The 6,842-nt window shown below is 45.7% G+C and overlaps 1 non-coding gene across 1 annotated transcript; it reads right to left on the reverse strand.

Moving 5' to 3' along the window:
* Positions 1-1,296: 1,296 nt before the first annotated feature.
* LOC127493313 (U6 spliceosomal RNA) lies at positions 1,297-1,403 on the reverse strand. The gene has a single exon (XR_007923372.1). It is a non-coding gene; the product is annotated as a U6 spliceosomal RNA (small nuclear RNA).
* Positions 1,404-6,842: the final 5,439 nt, after the last annotated feature.

The raw sequence follows: 6,842 nt of genomic DNA on the forward strand, positions 1-6,842 counted from the left end.
AAAAAATGAAGTCCAGTCATTTGCAACAAAATGGAAGAATCTGGAAAACATCATGCTGAGTGAAATAAGCCAGTCCCAAAGGGATAAATATCATATGTTCTCCATGATCAGTGACAACTAACTGAGCACCTAAAAGGAAGCCCATAGAAGTGAAATGAACACTGTGAGAAACAATGACTTGATCAGCCCTTGTCCTGTCGAGGAACAACTTACTACTTTGTTCCTTTTAGTATTTTTTGTCCTACTTAATACCATTGGTTGAACTCTTTACTTAACACACAATTATTCTTAGGCATTTAAAATTAACTAAAAAGTGATCCCTGTTAATTATAAGAGTGGGAATAAGAGAGGGAGGAGATGTACAGTTTGGTACATGCTCACTCAGACTTATACTTAATGGTAGAGCTAGAAACGTGCCAGGGGATTCCAATTCAGTCTCATCAAGGTGGCATGTACCAATGCTATCTTACTAATCAAAGTGATCTCATAATTGATCATAATGATAGGATTGTCAAAGGGATCACATAAACAAGACTAGTGTCTGCTAATAATAACTGATAGAATTAAAAAGGAGAGAATGATCCAACATGGGAAATGAGATACACAGCGGACTCATAGAATGGCAGATGTCCTGAACAGCACCCTGGCCTCAGAATCAGCCCTTAAGCATTTGGATCTGGCTAAAAAGCCCATGAGAGTTTCTCAGGAATGGAAAGCCAAGACACTGTGGCAAGAAAAATGACCTAAATGAAAGATTCTCTGTGAGTGAGATCCCAGCAGAAAGAACGGGCCATCAAAGAAGGAGGTACCTTTCTCTGAAGGGAGGAGAGTACTTTCACTTTGACTATGGCCTTGTCTAAATAAGATCAGAGTTTGTGAACTCAAGAGGCTTCCACAGCCTTGGCAGCTCATGACAAGAGCCTGGGGTGATTACTGACATCATAAATAAGAGTGTCAATTCTTAAATCAACAATGGGAGTCACTGTGCACCTATTCCCTATGTAGGATCTCTGTCCTTAATGTGTTGTACTAAGCGAATTAATGGTAAAACTACTACTCAAACAGTACTCTATACTTTGTGTGTCTGTGTGGGTTCAGTCTGTTAAAAATCTTTACTTAGTACATACTAAGTTGATCTTCTGTATATAAAGACAATTGAAAATGAATCATGATGAAGAATGGGATGGGAGAGGGAGTGGGAGATGGGATGGTTGTGGGTGGGGGATAGGTTATGGGAGGAAAAGCTTCTCTTTTTTTTTTTTTTTTTTTTTTGACAGGCAGAGTGGACAGTGAGAGAGAGATATGGAACGCTTCACGAATTTGTGCGTCATCCTTGAGCAGGGGCCATGCTAATCTTCTCTGTATCGTTCCAATTTTAGTAAATGTGCTGCCGAAGTGAGTACAGGAAAAGCTTCTATAATCCAAAAGTTGTACTTTGGAAATTTATATTTATTAAATAAAAGTTGAAAAAAATACAGATATTGGGGATGGCGCTATAGCACAGCGGGTTAAAGCCCTGACCTAAAGCACCAGCGTCCCATATGGGCGCCAGTTCTAGTCCCTGCTGCTTCTCTTCTAATCCAGCTCTCTGCTATGGCTTGGGATAACAGTGTGTCGCTCCCCCTCTTCGCGGAGGAACGACACAAGACCCTGGGCTGTTCTTTCGTCTGCTCGGCCCTCCCCGGGTTTGCTGCTGGTTCTTCCCGGGTTGGCTACTATCCCTTCCACCTCCGTGGAAGGGCGGTTCCCCCTGGCCACATTCCCCACTTCCGCAGGGGAGTGGCACACCGCCGGCCGGCTTTCTCGGGGGCTGCACGGGTTCCCTTAGATGTTCCCCATAGATGTTCCTTGTGCATGCCGTCTCTCTCCTCCTTTATAGTCCTCCTCCGCCAATCCCAACTCGGCTGCCCACATGCCGAGTACGCTGCTCTCCTCCAATCAGGAGCGAGTCCTACAGTTTATTAGTTGAACTGGAGGCAGCTGTGTGGAAGCTGTTTACTTCTCTCCCAGCGCCATATTGTGGGAGAGCAGATGCATAGAATAAGTCCCAATTCCAGTAACTCAGTCCAGTCCGGGCTGCTCCCCACAGATCCCCCTTTCTTTTTATTTTTGGCGTTGATACGCGCCTGTCTTCGGTGTCCCGCGGCACACACTCTGCTCTACTTGCTAGAGTTGCCACAGGTTTTTACAAGTCCTATCAATCAGGCAAACCGAATCCGGGTCCTCTCTTCGCCATGTTGTGAGGAGGTTTTTAGGCGCTGATACGTGCCTGTGTTCGGTGCCCTGCAGCGCATGCTCTGCTCTGCCTGCAGGGGCTTACAAGCTCTATCAGGCAAACCGAATCCAAGCCTTCTCACTGCCTTTTTGTGGGGAGGCCTTACTGATGTTAATTCGTGCCTGTCTTCGGTGACCTGCGGCGCATAAGCTGCTAGCCGCCGCAGGTGCTCATCGTGCTCATCGCCTCACTTAATCAGGCAGACCGAATCCAAGCTCTCACAGTGCAGTGTTGTAGGGAGGCCTTTCTATTTCTCTATTTCTCTATCTCCGGGCATTCCTATTTCTCCCATTTTACTTCTATCTTCCAGCATTCCCATTTCTCTCATTTTACTTTTAAGCTTCTGTTTCTCTTATCCCTGCAGCTTTCCGGTGCCCGCCCCGAGGCTGCTTCTCGGCACCCGCCCCGAGGCTGCTTCCCGGCTCTGAGCCGCTTCAGCCCGCGCCTCTCTCATCTGCGCGGCTTGGCTTCGCGCGCTCCGCGGTCTCCACGCCTTTCGCGTCTGCACCACGGCCTCGCGCCAGCCCCGTTCCCTATCTATTCACGCCCCGTGCTCTCTCTGCACGCGGCGGCTTCCGCGAGTAACACAGCATAGCTTACGTGTCCGCCACTAGCATTCAATCTAAGTTCCCCGGGCTAGCCTGGCGAATTCAACCCAGCATACGTCTCCGCCCCACGATCTGGCTTCCCGTCCTTTGCTCCCCGGGCTAATCAGACGGATCCCAATCTGGCTTACGTTTCAGCTTCTGGTTTCAACTTTTCGCCCCCTATTCCCGGGCTAACTTGAGAACCCCAAAGTGGCTTTCGTGTCCGCCTTGGCCTGCCCCCCACGGCTTCAATTTCCCTAACATTTTTCTCTACCCGGTATGTTTCCCCAAGTTTTCTTCCAACAATATTTCTCCCTCATTTCTCCTGGCCTCTCCCCACAGTCCGCGTCCAAGTCTGTTTGTTCTAGCTTTCACTTTCGCTTTCGACCTTAGAGATTTCTCCCAGCTTCCCCCCGTAGTCCGTATCTGAGTCTATGCCTAGGCTTTCAATAGCTTCTTCCGGCACCCTTTTCGTCCGGCTTTTCCCTAGGCTGTTTGCTAGTCTCTCTCTCCGATATTTTCCCAGTTCTTCCCGTTTCTTCCCTCCTAAGTTTCCTATCCGTCCTGGGTTTCCTATCCGAGCTAGGTTTCCTATCCGAGTCACGGCACCATTATGTCGCTCCCCCTCTTCGTGGAGGAACGACACAAGACCCTGGGCTGTTCTTTCGTCTGCTCGGCCCTCCCCGGGTTTGCTGCTGGTTCTTCCCGGGTTGGCTACTATCCCTTCCACCTCCATGGAAGGGCGGTTCCCCCTGGCCACATTCCCCACTTCCGCAGGGGAGCGGCACACCGCCGGCCGGCTTTCTCGGGGGCTGCACGGGTTCCCTTAGATGTTCCCCATAGATGTTCCTTGTGCATGCCGTCTCTCTCCTCCTTTATAGTCCTCCTCCGCCAATCCCAACTCGGCTGCCCACATGCCGAGTACGCTGCTCTCCTCCAATCAGGAGCGAGTCCTACAGTTTATTAGTTGAACTGGAGGCAGCTGTGTGGAAGCTGTTTACTTCTCTCCCAGCGCCATATTGTGGGAGAGCAGATGCATAGAATAAGTCCCAATTCCAGTAACTCAGTCCAGTCCGGGCTGCTCCCCACACAGTGGAAGATGGCTCAAGTCCTTGGGCCCCTGCACCCACGTGTGAGACCTGGAAGAAGCTCCTGGCTCCTGTTTCGGATTGGCGCAGCTCTGGCTGTTGCGGCTATCTGGGGAGTGAACCAGTGTATGGAAGACCTCTCTCTGTGTCTCTACCTCTCTCTGTAACTCCGACTTTCAAATAAACAAAATAAATCTTAAAAAAAAAAAGAAAAAATACATATAGTAAACATGATAGGTTATACACAAAATATTCACAGTGATTTCCAGTGGGGTTATAGGTAAGTTTATTTGTCACTAAATATTTTTTGAATTATTTATTGGAGAAGCAGACACACATATACACACACACACACTCAGAGCTCCCATCTGCTGGTTTATTTTCCAAATAAATGCCAGCAATGGCAAGGAGCCAAAGCCAGGAACTCAGTCCAGGTCTCCCACATGAGTGGCAGGAATGCAAGTACTTGAGTCATAACTGCTGCCTCTCTAGGGTCTACATTAGCAGGAAGCTGGAATCAGGAGCTAGGGGTGAAATCCAGGCCCTGTGAAGTAGGGCATGGGTGTCCTAACTGGCGTTTTACTTGTTAGACCAAATGCCAGCCCCCATTTTTACTTTTATAACAAAAAATGTTATTTTTTAACGGTGGTACAAAAATGAAATAAAAGTGGTATCCAGGCAACAAGATCAGCAGCACAGAAAAAGCAAAGACAGACACAGAAAAGGAGCTGAAAGCTGTGAGAAATGAGTTGGGATGTCGGAGAAGCCTGCTGAGGGCAGAGTCTGGCTGCAGTGAGTTTACAGCAGGTGGAATCATAGGCATAAATGTATTAGCTTTCCATCACTATAACGAAATCCCTGAAACAAGCTACCTACGTAGGACGGGTGAGGAATTATTTTGGCTCACAGTTTGGGGGCTTCACAGTCCAAGATCAGGGAGCTACAGCTTAGCATCTGGTGATGGCATCTTGCTGGCAGAGTGCCCCGGCAGTGCGGAACATCCTGTGGCAAGTGGGAGTGAGTCATGGGCGTCTGTCTGCATCTCTTTGAATAAAGCCACCATGATTCAGTCACGAGGCCTCTATCCTATCGACCAACCCAATTCAACCACCTCCCGAAGACCAAATCTTCAACCCATAATTGGATTAAGTTTCCAACATCTTAGTGCCGTTAACATAAGACTTTGGGGACCGAGCCTTAACACATGGGTCTTTTGGGGTACATTTGACATTGATCTAATATCCAAACCACAGCTATAAATAACCCACTGAAGGCGTTGGCTTTAATATAAAGTAAACATCTTTTGACCTTTCCTGCCACAAGATGCTCTTCATTGTCATCCAGAAAGATACAAATGCAGGGAAAGGTAGATTACAAACCTGAAGCAGGAGGCAGTACTTCCTGTGTCCTGTATTAGACTTACTAGTAAATAGGAGTGCATTCATTGTAACAGCACAGGTGCCTGTTCCCACATTTATCCCAGGCTAGGCCAGTGAGGACAATGCTTCACACACAACTATGATGGTTTGTGCTTTAAGTCCTATTCTTCCCATTGTGTCTAGTTTCATTGGTTTAAAAATTCTGGTTCACAAAAATAAATTGCTGTGGATGCTATTAATAACACATCTACTTAGCAATGGAAATTCTTCCTAATTTAAAATGGTGATAAGCTCAGGCATGGGAAGCCATGACACGGTGGCAAAAAACAATCTAAATGAAAGATCCTGGTGAACAAGCCCCCAGCAGAAGGAACAGGCCATCAAGGAGGGAGGCACCTTTCTCTGAAGGGAGGAAGGAACCTCCACTGTGATATGGCCTTGACTAAACAAGTTCAGAGTTGGTGAACTCAAGGGGCTTCCATAGCCTAGACAGCTCATAGCAAGAGTCTCGGGTGATTGCTGATGTCATAAATAAGAGTGCCAATTGTTAAATCAACAACGGGAGTCACTGAGTACAGGCTCCCCACGTAGGATCTCTGTCCTTAATGTGTTTTACTATGAAACTTAAAAACAACACTACTAGTCGAACAATGCCCTATACCTTGTGTGATTGTGTGAGTGCAACCTGTTGAAATCCTTGCTTAGTGTATACTAAGTTGATCTTCTGTATATGAAGGTGATTGAAAATGAAACTTGATGAAGGGCGGGATGGGAGAGGGAGTGGGAAAGGGGAGGGCCACGGGGGGGAGGGAGGTTTGGGGAGGAGCCACAACAATACAAAAGTTGCACTTTGTAAATTCACATTTATTAAATAAAAAAAGAACTTATGGGCAGGGAAGCCATTGTAATTCATAAACTGTACTTTGGAAATTTATATTTATTAAATAAAAGTTAAAAAAATAAAATGGTGTTAAGCTTATACTCATTCTTCACCATATTCAAATTAAGAATTAGTAGCTGGCTTTCCTTTTTAGGTTAGCAACTTTAACTCAAATATGCTTTCAGAATCTGGGGGAAACAAATGGGTCTTTTATCAAAATGCTTTTCCTTAATATTTCAAGTTAACTGTTCGAAATCATTAAAGTTGGCCACTTATAATTAATATCTTTAATTTTGTTCCATTCAAAATGTCTTCATTAATACTGCTCTACTCATGTGTTGTAAACTTTGAGGAGTCATAGTAACCATGGTAATAACATCAAATGTATTTTGTAACTGTTGCATATATTCAACATCTTGAAATGTATTGTTAACGTTTCCTCCCTTAGGCAAAATTCAGTTCAATTAAAATGTCAAAAATATGAGTTTTATATGCAGTTCTTTTACTGAAATATTATCTTCATAATGTTTGCCCTACACAATCAAGTAAATATGGTAGTGCTGCTTTCATTAATTTGTCCTTTTTTCATCCTCTGAAGATATTTGAGGGTCTTATCAACAAGCGTAGCTGTTC

Source organism: Oryctolagus cuniculus, chromosome 5 (assembly GCF_964237555.1).
Source record: "Oryctolagus cuniculus chromosome 5, mOryCun1.1, whole genome shotgun sequence".
Lineage (NCBI taxonomy): Eukaryota > Metazoa > Chordata > Mammalia > Lagomorpha > Leporidae > Oryctolagus > Oryctolagus cuniculus.